This window comes from Cherax quadricarinatus, chromosome 13, assembly GCF_038502225.1.
Source record: "Cherax quadricarinatus isolate ZL_2023a chromosome 13, ASM3850222v1, whole genome shotgun sequence".
NCBI classification, from domain to species: Eukaryota; Metazoa; Arthropoda; class Malacostraca; order Decapoda; family Parastacidae; genus Cherax; species Cherax quadricarinatus.
The window spans coordinates 40,658,058-40,677,939 of NC_091304.1; the positions used below are offsets into that span (position 1 = coordinate 40,658,058).

Below are 19,882 nucleotides of genomic sequence, written 5' to 3' on the forward strand. Positions count from 1 at the left end.
GAAAAATGGAAAACAAAGAAAAGAAATATGGGAAAAAAGGAAAGGAGAAGAGGTAGGGAGAGAAGAAAGGAAGGCATCTACAGAGACAAAGCCAGGACTTTTTTCCCATATTTCTTTCCTTGTTTTCCATTTTTCTGCCTAGTGTGTTTTGTACTTCAGTTTCCCCTGTCCTGTGTTGTTTGTCCTACCCCTTGTGAGTCCTTAGCTCTCCTGCAGTGCTCCTTTTTCTTGTCTCTAGACTGACCCCACTACTACTACTACTGCTACTACTACTACTACTACTACTGTGACTACCACTTCTTTACTACTATTTCTACTTCTACCTTCACCTTTTCTACTACTATTACTCCTATTGCCTCCCCTCACTCCCTTTTCTATCTCTTGTGACACAAACTACTCCCCCTTCTACTTTTACTTCCACCACCAGCATTATTACTACCACTACTTCTCTTTCCTCCTCCTCTTTCTTCCATCCCTGTCCCTCTCGCCTATACAGGTCCGCCATCACAAATCCGGCATTATTGTAACCTGTAGTGTGCCAGATTACTGAGTTTGCTGTATTACAGAGTGGTTAGGTTAGAATACACTTAATAAAATTAACCAACTTGACTTACACAAAGTTCATTGAACATTGGCAAAAATCAGACATTCTGCTACTTAGAGCTCAATTTCAAGGTACTTTTCATTGTGAAACCAATCAAATCCATATCTATTTCTGTAATATATCTTCCATTCTGTCAAATGACACTAAAGAAACGAGAATACAACCATAAAAACCATACGAAAATATACCACAAAGAGGCGGCTAATGGCTGAGAAGTGAACTCCCTTATTTATCGTCCCTTTTTTTTTTTTTCCATTTTTGGTGTACGTTAAGAAGCATCTTTCCATCATACATTGCCCAAGTTTCAGTAAGATAGCCCAACAAACAGCTGAGAAAAAAAAATATTTACCAAAAATCGTATATGGCAAGTCCAAGCCAGGTACTGAAAATGAGTCACTTTGCCTGAATTTTTTGGGTTATCCTAGGTTCTCTATGCATATGCTGCTATGTATGATAATCTATGTAACTGTATTTGTGTATACCTGTATTTGTGTATACTTACTTCTGTTCTGTCGACCGAGTACAAGAAAATGCCCACTCCTCTATTTCAGCTATGTAATAAAGTGGTCAGAAATTGGCAATTTGGCCATTTCACACAAATTTCAAAAGATGCCAGTTTCAAAATACGGTCCAGAATAAACAATGCAGACATTCCTTGCACTACGATAACATTTTCTCTGTTCATTAGCCACGGCTCCAGGCCCCTCTTATATTACTCTTGCTTACCATTTGAAATTTTTATTCAGCCCATTCTTGACTGCGTATTGGAATTTGGACTGGCAGGCGCACATGTATTAGACACTGACGTCATTTGTTTATTCTTGAAGATCGCTAAAGAATGGAACATTTCCGCTTCTTTGAGCTCAGTTTTAAGGTATTTTTCATCGTGAAACCAATCAAAATCATATTCATTTCTGTAATATATCTTTCATTCTATCGAATGAGACCAAAAAGATGAGAATATAACCATAAAAACCATATGAAAATATACCGCTATGGGGCCACTAATGGCTGAGAAGTGAACTCCATTATTAATTCAAATTCAAATTCAAAGTTTATTCTCTATAAGGATTACAATGCTGAGTTTACAGAATTTGGTTATTGTGTGGTTTACACGTAGTAAAATAATAATTACAGAGTGTACCACTAGAACACCTAGCATGGCTAGGCATTTCGGGCAGACTTATATTAAATCTTAAGTTTAAAATATTACAAAATTATGAGGTAAGTTGGTATTATGGCTAAGTGACTAAATACTAGTTGTGAGTTTAGCAATGTGAATGCTTTTGTTTTGGCACTATACATAGTTTCAGTATTGGAGTATCACAGGCCAACTTATGACTAGTTAAGATTCATTATTTTGAGATTGAGATTGATATTTCTGTTTATGGTCAAATGGGTGAGTGAGTGTTAAGTGTGAACCACCAGGTGGTATTCGTATTATTAGTTGACAGGGTGTATCAGGGAGATAAGATGTTTTCTGATGGTAGGTTTGAAGGTGATGAATGTGTCTGCAGTTTTGGAATTTTCAGGTAGGGTGTTCCAGATTTTAGGGCCTTTGACATACATTGAATTTTTGTAAAGGTTTAGTCGGACACGGGGAATGTCATAGAGATGTTTGTGTCTGGTGTTGTGCCTGTGGGTTCTGTCACAACTATCAAGAAAGCATTTTAGGTCAAGGTTAATATTGGTATTTAAGGTCCTGTAGATGTAGATTGCACAGTAGTAAGTGTGGATGTACTGAACAGGGAGTAAGTTTAGATCTATGAAGAGTGGGGGGGGTGTGTTGCCAGGGATGGGATTTAGTGATTATTCTTACTGCGGCTCTTTGTTGGGTTATTATTGGCTTTAGGTGTGTTGCTGCAGTTGAACCCCAAGCACAAATAGCATAGGTGAGGTATGGATATATAAGTGAATGGTATAGTGTGAGAAGGGCAGTTTGCAGCACGTAGTATCGTATCTTGGAGAGGATCCCAACCGTTTTGGATACTTTTTTGGTTATGTGTTGGATATGGGTGCTGAAGTTCAGGTTGTTGTCAAGGTATAGGCCTAGGAATTTGCCCTCATTATGCCTGGCAATTAGAGTGTTGTCGATCTTAACGTTAATTTGCGCATCTCCTGCTCTGCTACCAAACATAATGTAGTAGGTTTTGTCAATGTTAAGCGTAAGTTTATTGGCTGTCATCCAAGTCGATATTTTGATCAGCTCCTCATTAACAATGGTGTTGAGAGTGGCAAGATTAGGGTGAGAGATGACATAAGTCGTGTCATCAGCAAAGAGAATGGGGTTCAGGTGTCGAGATACGTTTGGAAGATCATTGATGTATATGAGGAAGAGCAGGGGACCAAGGACACTTCCCTGCAAAACTCCAGTATTAAGTGGCTGTGTTGTTGATGCTGTGTCTTTAATGGTGACATACTGATACCTATTAGTAAGGTAAGATTTGAAATATGCAAGCGCATGGCCTCTTATACCATAATGGTCAAGTTTGTGGAGTAGGATGCCGTGGTCTACTGTGTCAAAAGCTTTTCTTAGGTCAATAAAAATTCCTAGTGGATATTCCTTATTTTCCAATGCTGTGTAAAGCAGATCTAGCATTTTTATGATTGCATCGTTAGTGCTTTTATTTTTCCTGAATCCAAATTGGCAGGGGTTGAGTATGTTTTGTGACATTATAAATGAATACAGTCTCCTGTGCACGAGTTTCTCAAAGATTTTGGATAGCATTTTGGATAGTTGTTTAAATCTGTAGGGTCACCACCTTTATGTATTGGTGTAACCCTTGCCGTCTTGAGTAATTTCGGGAAGGTGCTAGTTTCTAGTGACTTGTTAAAAAGTAATGAGATAATATGCAAGAGGACATGGGCCACTCTCTTGTACAATAATGGTGGGACATGAGACAGATTCCCTGAGTTATTTTTAAGTGACTTTATAATCTTGGTGACTTCCGTGGGCTCAGTTGGAGCAAGATAGAAGGAATTTGGGAAATTCCCATCTAGGTAGTCCCCGGCATGGGCATTGGTACGTGGGATTTTATTGGCGAGATTAGAACCTATGGTTGAGAAGAAGTCGTTTATCTTGTTAGCTGTGTCAGTGGGTTGCAGTGGTGTTTCATTAGGTTTAGTTAGGACAATATTCTTGGTTTTTTTCAGTTTGTGGGTTCCTAGAATCTGAGAGAGTGTTTTCCAGGTCTTTTTTTATATCTCCTCTTGTGTCTGTGAATCTACTGGAGTAGTATAGTTGTTTGGCTTTCTTTATTACTTTGGTGAGGACTGATGAATAGTGTTTAAGAATATCTTTGTGTATTAAGCCCTGCCTATATTGCTTTTCATATTGGTGTTTCTTATCAATGGATTTCAGAATGGTGCTGGTTAGCCATGGGCAACCAAGCCGTTTGTTTGTGATCTGTTTCGTTTTTATAGGACAATGTTTGTTGTATAGTCTAAGTAGTTTGTTAAGAAAAATGTCTGTCCAGTCATCAATACCATTGGCCTTGGAGAATTCTGTAGGCCAGTCAACAGTCTCTAGGTCAGCTGTGAACTTCCTTATTGAGGCCTCATCATGGAGTCTAAATGAGGCTTTGTTGTATTCAAGTGGTGGTTTACTAATGTTTGTCAAGAGGAAGGTAGGGTAGTGGTCTGTAGTGCTATCTGTGATTATCCCTGATTTAAGGGGGGCTAGTATATTGGTCTATTATAGTTGCACTTGTTTCAGTGAGCCTGGTTGGTTTAGTTATTGTTGGTATGAGAAGTGTGTTGTTCATATTGTTGATGAAATCAGTTACAGGCTGATCATCTAGTAGGCCAAGGTTGATGTTGAAGTCTCCAGCTAAGAGAAGGTGGTGCTTATTCATTTGTCTGTTTGTTATTAGTGCCTTTAATTTCTCACTGAAGTTTGGGATGTTTGTGTGGGGTATCCGGTAAATGGCACCGATTGTTAAAGGCGTCTTAAGGTTTTTTACAGTAAAATTAGCAAAAATGTATTCTCCATATTCATCACTAAAGCAATTGGTGCTAATACAAGATAATTGGTTAGAGTAATAGATTGCAATACCACCCCCAACTTGGTATGGTCTGCAGTTGTGGATTGCTGTGTTTCCTGGTAGAGGGTAGATATCTATTGTGTCCTGTTTAAGCCAGGTCTCAGTAAGAATAATGCAGGAGAAGGGTGTCTTTAGTGATTCAAGGAGTGCCAGGAGGTCATCATAGTGTTTGCTTAAGGACCTGATGTTGTAGTTAAGTACTGATAGACTTTTATCATTGTTTAGGATAGTGCTGGCTTGTGATGCTGTGTAGTAAAGGCAGTTACTTTCCAATAGGTTTTGATTGTATGTCAGATTATGTAGGTTTAGATCAGGGTCAACGTGATCAATCATCTTCTAGGTTTAAATTATGGTTATTTATATCCTGAGTTGTGTGTTGAGTTTTAGTACTGATATCTGTAGTGGTGGGAAGTTTGGACAAGTATATAGCTATAGCATTTTGGTCATGTAGAGTATAGTCACTAATACACATAATGAAGTTGGTGTTGTCTATGTGTTGTGCTGGAATGAGCTAAAGTACAACTAGGTATAAACTAATAATATAAAAATACAAATTAAAAATAGCACAAGACTCTCACTTGTAATTGCACTAAGGTCTAATGTAATGACTTTGGTATAGTCTATGTATTGACCTAGAATGAGCTATAGTACAACTAGGTTTAATCTAATAATATAAAAATACAAATTAAAAATAGCACCAGGCTCTCACTAGTAATTACACTATGGTCTAATATAATGACTTTGGTATTGACTATGTATTGAGCTAGAATGAGCTATAGTACAACTGAGTTTAATCTAATGATATAAAAAAGGCACAAGACTCTCAGTTGTAATTGCACTAAGGTGTTATATAAGTTGTTTACAAGAATTAGAGTATAACTGGATTTAAATTGACAAGATAAAATATACAAGTTAAGGTAGCAAAAGAATAAAAAAAGTAGAAAAAAAAAATATATGAGGTAGTTGGTACTAGTTAGCAAAAGATAGTTAAGGGCCTTGAACAATAATATAATTGAAATATACACTAATTGCACACACAATATAGTCACTAAGATATGAAAACAATCTTAGAGTAGGACTTATAATATAAACTTATAATATAAAAATACAAATTGAAATGGTACTTGCAATTGCACTAGAGTCTGGTATAGGTTGTTGACAAGATCAAGAGTATAACTAGATTTAAATTGACAAAATAAAATTCACAATTAAAGTACCAAAAGAATAATAGTAAAAAATAACAATGGTAATGTCTTGGTTATAATATGATAGTAAGATGGTAGACAGGTACACAGGTACAAAGGATAATATAAAGGTTGGAGTTGAATATACAAACTTGAAAATTTGGCAACAAAATGTTATGGGAAGTATAAAATAATGTTTAATGTAAAAAAAGTAAAATTGACTGGTAGTAAATATGGTGTTTAATAAAATTTTAGTAAGTAATAATGATTACAAAAAAAGTGAAAAAGTAATGTTTATTTCATTCAATATTGCACTGGTAGTTATACTAGAGGTTATATGGCAGTACAAGGTAATTAAGAGTACTCTAAGATAGTAAATGTGGTATTAAAACAGGTAAAGGTAATTAGACAAGTAATGGTTATTAAATGTCAAAAATGTTAAGAGTAAATTGAAATTATAGTAAAAATGGTAATTATTAATTTTAGTAAGTAATATCAATTGATGGTATTAAAAAAATATGAGGTAGTAATATGGACAGAGAAAGTATCAATTCAGCTAATGTTTAAGCAAACAATAGTAAATAAGAAAATTACATAAGGTGACTTATGCTTACTAGTAAAATCACAAAATGAGGTAGTTGATTATTTAATTACTAAGAGATTGTACAAAGAAATTTGAACAATAATGGAGCAAAACATACACTACATTACGTAGGCTTTTAGGTTGGACATTGTTTAGTTATTCTCTGTAAGATTAGTATCCCTGAGAAATCGTGATAGATCATTCTCGTTCGTGATTGTGTACAGTTGACCTACATTTGTTTTCCTAACTAGAATTTTCCCATCCCGTGTGAAGCATTGGTGTATTGTGTCATTATTCTCCCGCTTAAGTTTTCTGACTCTATACAGGAGGTTCTGACATTTTTTGGTAAGACACTCGTTTATGTATACCTCTTTCTTTACTTTAATAGATGCAATAATTAAGTCTTTTTTCCTGTCATGTGAGCGGAATCTAAGCATAACACTTTTTCTACCATGGGATCCTAGTAACCTGGCTTCTTTTATTTCTGACTCTGGTACAATAACACTTGTTTGGTCCTTTATGATCTGCAGAGTAATTTCTTTACTGTTTATTTGGTTCATATCACTGGGAAAAAGTGGACTGTTAACTATTACTGCGTCTGATAGTTTATCTTGTTCAGTTTTATCTTCTTGGAGAGCAAAGTAGTCACTGAACTGGTTATCTAAGTTGTTCTTCCATTCTTTTACTGCTTCTTCAACCTTTGTATTAAGAGATATTATTTGTTGGGTATGGCTATCTATGACTGCTTGGATGGTCTTGTCACAGTTTGTCATTCCTGGTGTTAACTTTTGTTCAAGACTGAGGATTTTGTTCTCGAGTTGTGTCATCCTGGTGTCTTGTTTTGTTAGCGTCTCTCGAAGATTCATATTTTCAATAACTAAGGTGGAGATGCATGTCTTTAGGGTATCTGGATCGTTGTCATACCTGAGAGACTACTTCGTAGGTTGAATCCGGGGAAGAGAGGGGAGGATGGGCTGGTGGCAGCCATGTTTGTTGTTATTGTTGTGGTGTCGCCTTGAGTGGTGGTGAGTGGGGTGGTTGCTGGGCCGGCGTCCTCCTGGCTACACTTGTTGAATAGTTGATTTTTCGGTGTTTTCTTGCTGGCCTTGGTGCTGTTTCCTCTTAGATTGCGCCTCATAATACTACAGGAATTGTTGTAGTTAAGAAGAAGTTGTAGTTATACAAAGCTTAGGGTTACGTTGTTCGGCTGGCAGCGGGGTGTTGCTTTCGGTTTGTGGGCAGTCTTCCTTTGATCTCTATTATTTTCGATTTGTAGGTTTCACTGTTGGTAATCTTTGGTCATTCTGGGTGCTATGTTGGGTAGTGCAGTTTTGCTTGTAACTAGGTCATCATAGGAGCATTGGTAGCTCTGATAGTTGGAGAAAAGTACGGAGCTTGGAGGTCGCTGCTGCCGCTGCCGGGCATCTTTCCATCATTCATTGCCCAAGTTTCAATAAGATAGTCCAACAAACAACTAAGAGAAAAAAAAAATTATTATAATATAATATTAATAATAATAATAATAATAATATCTTTATTTACTACAAGTACATGTACATGGTATTCAAGTGTAGCTGACATCAGTGACCTACTACATGTACTATATTAGAAAGCCCCTTGTTATGCTAAGCATTTCAGGCAAATTAAGTCAGTGTCCCAGGATAAGACCCATACCAGTCCACTAACACCCAGGTACCCATTTACTGATGGGTGAACATAGACAACAGGTGTAAAGAAACATGCCCAATGTTTCTACCCTGGCTGGGAATCGAATATTTACCAAAAATCATATATGGCTAGCCCAAGCTAGGTACTAGAAATAAATCACTGACTTTTTTTTGGGTTATCCTAGGTTCTCTACACATATGCTGCTATGTGTGATGATCAATGTAGAGAAAACAGCTTTTTTGTTTCAGTTTTATGGTGCAGTATGAGTGTATATCACAGTTAGCCCTGTGCTGTACTCCTTTTTCTTTAATATAAGCCCCAAGACAGGGATAGGAGAATGGCACTTGTATTTATTTTATTTTATTTGGACATGATACAAGTTGTACAAGGAAATATAGTATTTGAGTGTACATGCCAAAAGCCCCTTGTATGCAGAACATTATGGGCAGGCTTAAAATTAACTTAAGATTAACTAAGCAATGATATATTCAGTGGTAAAAATTACAGTAAACAAATTACAACAAGAAGTACAAATGAGTATTTCAAATAAGAAGCATTAGAGTTTTACAAATTTGTAGTATAATAATTTATAATATAACAGAATGATCAATATACTATATGAAGTCATACAATTTATTAATCCAATCAAATCGAGTAAAATCAATGATTTGTAGTGCAGAAACAGGTCATGTGGTCATTAGATGAGTTACTGTGCATTCAAGAAGAGTATTCTATTAGGTAATGTAATTAAAAAAACATAGTTTGATAGGGTCACATGTTATACATTTATGAGATACAGTTATTCAGTATTTATTTAGTTGTGATTGAGTAAGTGGTTTTTAAGAAGAGTGTTGAATTGATAAACAGACAGTTTCTTTTATATTCACAGGTAATGAATTCCAGATTTTTGGGCCTTTTATGTGCATTGAGTTTTTACATAGTGTGAGATGGACACTGGGAACATCAAAGAGTGATCTGTGCTTTGTGTTATGGTCATGTGTTCTGTTGAGGTTGGTAAGGAGAAGTTTGAGGGGAGGGTTTATATCTGAGTTTAGTGTTCTACGTATGTAGTAGGCACAATAATTAGTATGGATGTTTTGTACGGTGAGTAAGTTTAGAGAGTTTTGAATATTGGTGGAGTGTGCTGCCTGTAGTGGGAGTTTGTTATCATTCTGACTGCAGCCTTTTGTTGGGTAGTTAATGGTCCAAGATGATTTATTGTTGTTGAGCCCCATGCACAAATTCCATAGGTGAGATAGGGGTAAATGAGTGAGTGATATAGGGCCAGGAGAGCTGATTGTGGAACATAGTACCACATCTTCGATAGTATGCCTAGCATCCTCTTCATACTTCCTTCGAACTACTTGGTATTATGCTAAATATTATTCATTCTGGAGTACTTAACATGTTTTTATGTTATTTATAGTGTCTATTATGTCATATTAGATCAACTGTGATAAGCAAATTCAAATTTATTTATTTCTTTGCAAGTACAGGTCCTCCATCACAAATCCGGCATCATTGGGACCTGTAGTGTGCCAGATTACTGAGTTTGCTGGATTACAGAGTGGTTAGGTTAGAATACACTTAATAAAATTAACCAACTTGACTTACACAAAGTTCATTGAACATCAGCAAAAATCAAATATTTACGCTACTTTGAGCTCAATTTCAAGGTACTTTTCATCATGAAAGCAATCAAAATCATGTCTATTTCTGTAATATTTCTTCCATTCTATCAAATGACACCAAAAAGAAACGAGAATACAACCATAAAAACCATACGAAAATATACCACAAAGAGGCGGCTAATAGCTGAGAAGTGAACTCCCTTATTTATCGTCCATCTTTTTTATTTTTGGTGTACGTTAAGAAGCATCTTTCCATCATACATTGCCCAAGTTTCAGTGAGATAGCCCAACAAACAACTGAGAAAAAAACAATATTTACCAAAAATCATGGCAAGCCCAAGCCAGGTACTGGAAATGAGTCACTTTGACTTTTTTTGGTTATCCTAGGTTCTCTATACATACGCTGCTATGTATGATAATCTTTGTAACTGTATTTGTGTATAGTACCTGAATAAACTTACTTCTAGTCTGTCGACTGAGTACAAGAAACCGCCCATTCACCTATTTCAACTACCCAATAAAGTGGTCAGAAATTGGCAGTTTGGCCAATTTCACAGATGCCAATTTCAAAATAGGGTCCAGAATAGACAATGCAGACATTCCTGACACTAAAATAACATTTTCTCTGTTCATTAATAATGGCTCCAGACCCCTCTTATATTACTCTTGCTTACCATTTGGAATTTTTATTCACACAAAAAAACAGAAGATTTACTGTTATGCAGACAGCTGTATTATTGTAATTGCATAAATAATGTCAACCCATTCTTGACTGCGTATTGGAATTTGGACTTTTCTGCTACTGTGAGTGCAATTTTAAGGTACTGTTTGTCATGTAAGCAATCAAAATCATATCTATTTCTGTAATATATCTTCCATTCTATCAAATGAGACCAAAAAAACGAGAATATAACCATAAAAACCATACAAAAATACATACACTGCTAAGCGGCCTCTAATTGCTGAGAAGTGAACTTCGCTATTTATGGTCTGATTTCTTTCATTTTTAGTGTACATTAAGAAGTATCTTTCCATCATACATTGCCCAAGTTTCAATAAGATAACCCAACAAACAAATGAGAAAATAACTAATAATAATAATAATAATTTACTTCACGTACATGTACATGGGATACAGACATAGCTGACATCAGTGACATACTACTATATAGAAAGCCGCTTGTTATGGCGAGTATTTCAAGCAAATTAGGTCAGTGTCCCAGGATAACACCCACACCAGTTGACTAACACTCAGGTACCCATTTACTGATGGGTGAACATAGACAACAGGTGTAAGGAAACGCCCAGTGCTTCTACCGTGGCTGGGAATCAAATATTTACCAAAAATCGTATATGGCTAACCCAAGCCAGGTACTAGAAATAAGCCATGTTGTCTGACTTTTTTTTGGTTATCCTAGGTTCTCTACACATATGCTGCTATGTGTGGTAATCTATATAGAGAAAATAGCTTTTTTGTTCCAGGTTTATGGTGCAGTACGAGCGTATATCACAGTTAGCCCTGTGCTACATTCCGTTTTCTCTAACATAAGCCCCCAAGACAGGGCTAGGAGAATGGTACTTGTATCTCGTATCCTCTTCATATCTCCGTCGAACTGCTCGGTATTATGCCAAATATTATTTATTCTAGAATATTTAACATGTTTTGTGTTATTTATATTGTTTATTATGTCATATTAGATCAATTGCAATAGGCAATGAGACTGAGCTCATAGCAGCCGACAGTGGCTTCAAAGCCACCTTATCTTTAACCCTTTCAGGGTCCTCAGGCCCTCTCCGAGACTTGTTCTCAGGGTCCCCAAATTTAAAAAAAAAAAAAAAAATTTCTTATGAAAAGATAGAGAATCTTTTCCCGATCATAATGACGCCAAAAGTATGAAATTTGATGGAAAACTTACGGAATTATGCTCTCACGAAGTTAGCGGTCTCGACGATGTTTACGCATTGGCGATTTTGCCCATTTTGAACCCTATTTTCGGCCAATTCCAGTGTACTAGTCAACAAAAATCATAACTATTTCGCTAGAACTCCATTTTTTCTATCGAATGAGCACAAGAAACCACCCATTTACCGATTTCAACTATTCAGTAAAGTGGTCAAAATTTAGCAATTTTGCCAATTTCACACAAAATTCAAAAGATGGCAATTTCTGAATAGGGTCCAGAATAAACAAGAAAGACATTCCTGGCACTAAAATAACAAGTTCTCTGTTTGTTAATCACATCCCCAGACCCCTCTTATATTTCTTTGGCTTTCCACTTTGAATTTTTTATTTTTATAAAAAATAGAAGGTTTACTATTACGCAGACTACTGCATTAGTGTAGAATTGGTATAAATAATATCAGCGCACTTGTGAAAGAATATTAGACTCACCAGTTGACGTGTATTGGACGCTTGGCATGATTTGTTTACTTTTGAAGTTCGGTAAAAATCAAACTTTTCTGCTACTTTGAGCTCAATTTCAAGGTACTTTTCATTGTAAAACCAGTCAAAATCATCTTAATTTCTGTAATATGTCTTCCATTCTATAAAATGAGACCAGGAAAACTAGAATACAACAATAAATACCATATGAAAATACAGTGCAAAGTCGCTTTTTTAATCCGAAAACTCGGTCAAAGTTTTTTTTCTCTCATTACGCACTGTGTGCTGCAGGATTTTTTTTTATGCTGTGCACACTGACCACATAGACCCATTCTTTGATATGTAGGCCTACCAGCTTTCTCTCACTAGATTTGAGGGCGCTGGAATTTAGGTGTACTAGTATGTCAAAAACCCTGGGGCGTAAGCCATACTAGTGTGGCCGAAACCCTGAAAGGGTTAATGGACAATGTACTGTGTAGGTGCTTTACACAACGAGAAGCATTTCTGGACCCTTTTCGGAAATTGGCATCTCTTGAAATTTGTGTGAAATTGGCAAAATTGCTAAATTCTGACCACTTTATTGGATAGTTGAAATTGGTAAATGGGTGGTTTCTTGTACTCATTTGATAGAAAAAATGGAGTTCTAGCAAAATAGTTATGATTTTTGTCGACTAGTACACTGGAATTGGCCGAAAATAGGGCTCAAAGTGGGCAAAATCGCTGATGCGTTAACATCGTCAAGACCGCTAACTTTGCGAGAGCATAATTCCGTAAGTTTTCCATCAAATTTCATACTTTTGGTGTCATTGTGATCATGAAAAGATTCTCTATCTTTTTATAAGAAATTTTTTTTTTTTTTTTTTTAAATTTGGGGACCCTGAGAACAAGTCTCGGAGAGGGCCTGGGGACCCTGAAAGGGTTAAGACTACAGATATTTTAAGGTAAGTAATGAGCGGACACGATTATTATATTATAGTTTAATAATAATATTATTATTAATATTATTATTAATTTAGGGCACTGGAGCACAGATCCACTGCACTTTGTCTGGATTTTTGGGGTTATCCTAGGTAATTTATACTATGTATGATAACTTTACTTATGTGTACCTGTGAGAGAGAGAGAGAGAGAGAGAGAGAGCCACATTCAAACAGCCAGTCAGTCAGCCAACCACCCACCCAGCCAGCCAGCCAGATACGTATTACACATGTTCCAGACTTGTTTCTCTTTACTTAGGGTATAGGTTATACTACATTCTGGCAGGATGACACTACCAGTGGTATTCTCCCATTCCACTGTGCCGACAATACATAAAGATAACAGTAACATATGATACTGTATGCGATGTAAAATTTACAATACAGTTCACTACCATGTAGTATACATTACACATGTATACAGTACATAAATAATTAAAATATAACAATAAAAGTAAATTATGGTAAAAAGAATGAAATAATGATTGTACATTACATTACAGTATAACGTAGGTAGTTTATATACGAAACATTTGACATTATGCTCTACCCAGTATGTCGGCAATTTTCAAAGGTTCGACTTACGTCCATTTTGACTTATGACCGGTTGGTCGGAACCAAGCTTGGTCGTAAGATGGATGGTACCTGTACTCAGATAATTATACTTATGTATACCTGTACCTAAAAAACTTACATACTGTGCTGGCGTGTAGGTACACATTAAAATCAGTAAGAGTGTCTTATATCTCGAGACGTCATATTAGTAATGATAATAATAATCACCGAGTCTCCTATAAATGTCGTATATTACGTTAATATACACATTTTCATTAATCCGTCTATGATATTTTTTTCAAAATTATACAATAAACACGATGCATAACATATAAAGATGATAAATACACCCCACAATAGAATAAATAAACATAAATATGAGATGTGGTAGCCAGATAACTTGCACAAGTGACAGCAAGAATAACATTTTCTCTTGTCTAACATAAGAGAAAATGTGTTACTGGGGGTAACTGTAGAAAATTATTCCTTTCGTATGTATGTAAGTTTATTCAGGTATACACAAATACAGTTACATAGATTATCCTACATAACAGCATATGTGTAGAGAACGTAGGATAACCCAAAAAAGTCAGGCAGAGTGACTTATTTCCATTGCCTTCACTCAGAGCATCATTTCTTCTAAAAATGGTGTTACATGAGAATGGGAGTGTTCCTTATTTATTCTACCATATCAATGTACAGACAACTTGTACACAAACCAGATGTGTACACTTTGTTTACAAAACTTACATTTGCCTGGTTTGTTTACATAACTCTGGACCTGTCCTCCTTCATATACTCATTCTCTCTCTCTCTCTCTCATTTATTCGTTTTATCTTGTTTACTCACCCCTGACCCTACATTAAGACTACAAATATTTTAAGGTAAGTAATGAGTGAACTGTATATGCATTTTATCGCTCTGGGATGCTTAAATATCATAGAATATATGTGTGGGTGGAATGGCCTGGTATGGTAGCCCGGCTGACTACCATACATGCCACACTTGATTTCTTACAATAAATACTACTCATCTCACCCTAGATTAAGACTATAAATATTTTAAGGTAAGTAATGAGTGCACTATTTATTTATTTATTTATTTATTTGAACATGATACATTGAAGTACAAAAAAATACAGTGGTTAAGTGTAACATGCCAAAGCCCCTTGTATGCAGAGCATTATGGGCAGGTTTAAAATTAACTTAAGATTAAACTAAGCAATGATATATTCAGTGGTAAACAAACATTATTGTAAACAGATAACAATTAAGCACAAATGAATATTTCAAAGACAGGTCATATGGTCATTTACTGTGTTGCTGTTCATTCAGTAGAATGGAGTATTCTGTTAGGTAATGTAATTAAAACTAACAAAGTTTGATTGGGTCACAGGTTAAACATTTATGAGATACAATTATTCAGTATTTATTTAGTTGTGGGTAAGTAAGTGATTTTTAAGTAGACTTGAATTTATAAACCGACAGTGTTTCTTTTATATTCACAGGTAATGAATTCCAAATTTTTGGGCCTTTTATGTGTGTTGAGTTTTTTGCATAGTGTGAGATGGACACGAGGAACATCAAAGAGTGATCTGTGACTTGTGTTATGGTAATGTGTTCTGTTGAGGTTGGTAAGGAGACGTTTGAGGGGAAGGTTTATATCCAAGTTAAGTGTTCTATGTATGTAGTAGGTACAGTAATAAGTATGGATGTTTTGTATGGTGAGTAGGTTTAGAGTTTTGAATATTGGTGGAGTGTGCTGCCTGTAGTGGGAATTTATCATCATTTGGACTGCAGCCTTTTGTTGGGTAATTAATGGTCTGAGATGGTTTATTGTTGTTGAGCCCCATGTGCAAATTCCATAGGTGAGATAGGGGTAAATAAGTGAATGATATAGGGCCAGGAGGGCTGACTGTGGAACATAGTACCGTATCTTCGATAGTATGCCTATGGTCTTGGAAATTTTCTTGGAAATTTGAGTCTATTATCAAGGTGCATTCCTAAGAATTTTCCCTCTGTGAGCTTTGTGATAGGTGATCCGTTTGTCATTATGTTAAGAGGGACATCTGTAGCTCTGTTACCAAACTGAATGAAGTAGGTTTTGTCAGTGTTGAGAGTAAGTCTGTTAGTCCTCATCCAGGTAGATATTTTCTGTAATTCGGTATTCACAGTACTTTGGCTAGCATGACTGGGCTCGGGTGAGAGAAGACGTATGTAGTGTCATCTGCAAATAGTGTGGGTTTGAGTAGTTGCGATGCATTTGGTAGGTCATTTATGTAAATGAGAAAGAGAAGAGGGCCAAGGACACTTCCCTGTGGGACACCAACTGTAATTGGCTGTGTGGAGGTGTTTGCTCCATTTGTGTACACATATTGGCTTCTGTTGCTGAGGTATGACTTTAGGTAGTTGAGGGAGTGCCTTCTTATACCATAGTGCGACAATTTTGTGTGGAGCAAGTCATGGTCAACTGTATCAAAAGCTTTACGTAAATCAATGAAGATCCCCAGTGGGAATTCTTTTTTCTCTAGTGCAGTGTATATTTGTTCTAGCATGTGTATAATAGCATCATTCATATTTGTATTAGGCCTGAACTCAAACTGACAGGGGTTGAGTATGTTGTGGGAGATGAGGTAGGAGTAGATTCTCTTATGACTTAATTTTTCGAAGATTTTAGAGAGAGGGTGTAAGTTGGATATTGGCCTAAAGTTATCCAAGTCTATTTGGTCTCCTCCTTTATGGATCGGGTTGACCCTCACTATTTTGAGAACTGTAGGGAAGGTAGAGGATTCGATGGATTTGTTGAAGAGTGTTGCAATGATTGGTGACAGCACTTGCGACGCTTTTTTTGTATATAAAGGGTGGTAAGGTATTTAAATTGCCTGTCTTGTTTTTTAGTTTGTTGATAATAAGGGAGACTTCTGTTGGGTTAGTCGGAGCTAGGAACAGTGTGTTCAGGTAGTTGCCAGTGAGGTAGTCATTGGGTGGGGTATTTGAGCTTAGGATTTTATTGGCAAGGTTTTTTCGTATGGTGGAGAATTCATTGAGTCTGTTTGCTGTTTCAGTTGGTATGAGTTGGGGTTCATCTGGTTTTGTTAGTTCAATTGCACTATTTCATGATATCTTTTTTGTTCCTAGAATTTCTGATAGGGTTTTCCAGGTCTTTTTTATATCACCTTTTAAGTTGGATAATCTGTTTTTATAATACAATTTTTTAGCCCTTCTTATCAGGCTGGTTAGGATTGACGAGTAACGTTTTGTTTGATCTCTGGTTATGTGACCCATTCTGTACTGTTTTTCATATTGGTGCTTTGGATTTGAGGATGCTGGGTGTTAGCCAGGGACTGTTCAGTCTCTTAGCTTAGAGGTATTGGGTCTTTTTTAGAAAATTATTAATACATTCGTCAATATCTGTATAGATTTCTAGCTCAGTGTGCCAGTCACTGTTGTTGTGAAGTTATTAATGGCTGCCTCATTGTGAAGTCTGAAAGTGACTTTAGTAATGTCTGGGTAATTTGCCTAGATTAGTTATGAGGAAGGTAGGGTAGTGTCTGTGGTATTATCTATGATTATGCCTGATTTTAAAGGGGATATGGTGTTGGTCTAGTAGGGAAACACTAGTCTCTGTAACTCTTGTAGGTTTTGTTACTGTTGGTAGAAACAAGCAGTTACTCATAGTGTTTGTGAATTCAGTAACGTGTGGGTCCTGGTCTTGCATGAGATTTATATTGAAGTTACCTGAGAGTATTAAGTGATCTTTATTCATGCGTGCATCAGTTATCATACTTCCTAGGTTTTCACTAAAACGGCTAATGTTTGACTGTGGTACTCTGCAGATGTTTATCACTGTGAGAGGTTTTTGTAGGTTTTTAGATTTGAATTTAGCTATTATATATTCCTCATGTTCATCCCTTGTGCAAGTATTAGTGATACATTCTAGTTGGTCTGGGTAGTATACAGCTGTGCCACCCCCTTGTTGATCTGGCCTACAGTTGTGTATGGCTGTGTAACCAGGAATGGCATAGACATCTGTAGTATCAGGTTTTGGTGAGAGTAATGATGGATATACTGGCATGCAGGGAATTTAGTAATGCTATGAGGTCATCGTAATGTTTGCTTAAAGATCTGATATTGTAGTTAAAGACAGTTATGTTGTTGGCTCTGAGAAGTGCCTTTGATTGTTCTGCTGTGTAGTAATTACAGTTACTGTTTGATTCATTTAAGTCATTCAATAAGAGGTTGGTATCAGGATCAATGCTTGTTATCATAAGATTTATAGTGAATCTATAGTTAGAGTTAAGTATAAGACAAAGTAAATATTCTAAAGCTAAGAAATAGCACCTGAATTATTTTAACAAATGTAAAAATATGAGCCAAGGTAGTTTTTTAAAGCTAAAATAAAGGAGACAATATAAAAGGGACTAAAATAATTTTTGGTGAGCAAATAAAGGAGCTTGGGAATATAATTGTAGGTACTTCTTTAAAGTTAAAGGAGACAATATAAAAAGGACTAATGTAAGTTATTTATTTTTATTATCACACTGGCCGATTCCCACCAAGGCAGGGTGGCCCGAAAAAGAAAAACTTTCACCATCATTCACTCCACCACTGTCTTGCCAGAAGGGTGCTTTACACTACAGTTTTTAAACTGCAACATTAACACTCATCCTTCAGAGTGCAGGCACTGTACTTCCCATCTCCAGGACTCAAGTCCAGCCTGCCGGTTTCCCTGAACCCCTTCATAAATGTTACTTTGCTCACACTCCAACAGCACGTCAAGTATTAAAAACCATTTGTCTCCATTCACTCCTATCAAACACACTCATGCATGCCTGCTGGAAGTCCAAGCCCCTCGCACACAAAACCTCCTTTACCCCCTCCCTCCAACCTTTCCTAGGCCGACCCCTCCTTCCTTCCACTACAGACTGTTTCGCTCCATTCTCTCTACATGTCCGAACCACCTCAACAACCCTTCCTCAGCCCTCTGGACAACAGTTTTGGTAATCCCGCACCTCCTCCTAACTTCCAAACTACGAATTCTCTGCATTATATTCACACCACACATTGCCCTCAGACATGACATCTCCACTGCAACATTCATCACCCATATAAGAGTGTTGGTAAAACTGTACTCTCATACATTCCCCTCTTTGCCTCCAAGGACAAAGTTCTTTGTCTCCACAGACTCCTAAGTGCACCACTCACCCCTCATCAATTCTATCATTCACCTCATCTTTCATAGACTCATCCGCTGACACGTCCACTCCCAGATATCTGAATACATTCACCTCCTCCATACTCTCTCCCTCCAATCTGATATCCAATCTTTCATCACCTAATCTTTTTGTTATCCTCATAACCTTACTCTTTCCTGTATTCACTTCTAATTTTCTACTTTTGCACACCCTACCAAATTCATCCACCAATCTCTGCAACTTCTCTTCAGAATCTCCCAAGAGCACAGTGTCAACTTCCAATTTATGTGTGATTCTTTATCTTTTAACTCCACGCCTCTTGCCAAGACCCTCGCATTTACTTCTCTTACAACCCCATCTATAAATATATTAAACAACCACGGTGACATCACACATCCTTGTCTAAGGCCTACTTTTACTGGGAAATAATTTCCCTCTTTCCTACATACTCTAACTTGAGCCTCACTATCCTCGTAAAAACTCTTCACTGCTTTCAGTAACCTACCTCCTACACCATACACCTGCAACATCTGCCACATTGCCCCCTATCCACCCTGTCATATGCCTTTTCCAAATCCATAAATGCCACAAAGACCTCTTTAGCCTTATCTAAATACTGTTCACTTATATGTTTCACTGTAAACACCTGGTCCACACATCCCCTATCTTTCCTAAAGCCTCCTTGTTCATCTGCTGTCCTATTCTCTGTCTTACTCTTAATTCTTTCAATAATAACTCTACCATACACTTTACCAGGTATACTCAACAGACTTATCCCCCTATAATTTTTGCACTCCCCTTTGCCTTTATACAAAGGAACTATGCATGCTCTCTGCCAATCCCTAGGTACCTTACCCTCTTCCATACATTTATTAAATAATTGCACCAACCACTCCAAAACTATATCCCCACCTGCTTTTAACATTTCTATCTTTATCCCATCAATCCCGGCTGCCTTACCCCCTTTCATTTTACCAACTGGCTCTTCCTCACTCCTACAAGATGTTATTCCTCCTTGCCCTATACACGAAATCACAGCTTCCCTATCTTCATCAACATT

At 36.7% G+C, this 19,882-nt stretch overlaps 1 protein-coding gene across 11 annotated transcripts in view; it reads left to right on the forward strand.

Moving 5' to 3' along the window:
* Nucleotides 1–19,882, forward strand: part of LOC128688737 (retinoic acid receptor RXR-alpha-B-like) — a 755,147-nt gene that overhangs the window by 692,460 nt on the left and 42,805 nt on the right. The window lies entirely within an intron of this gene.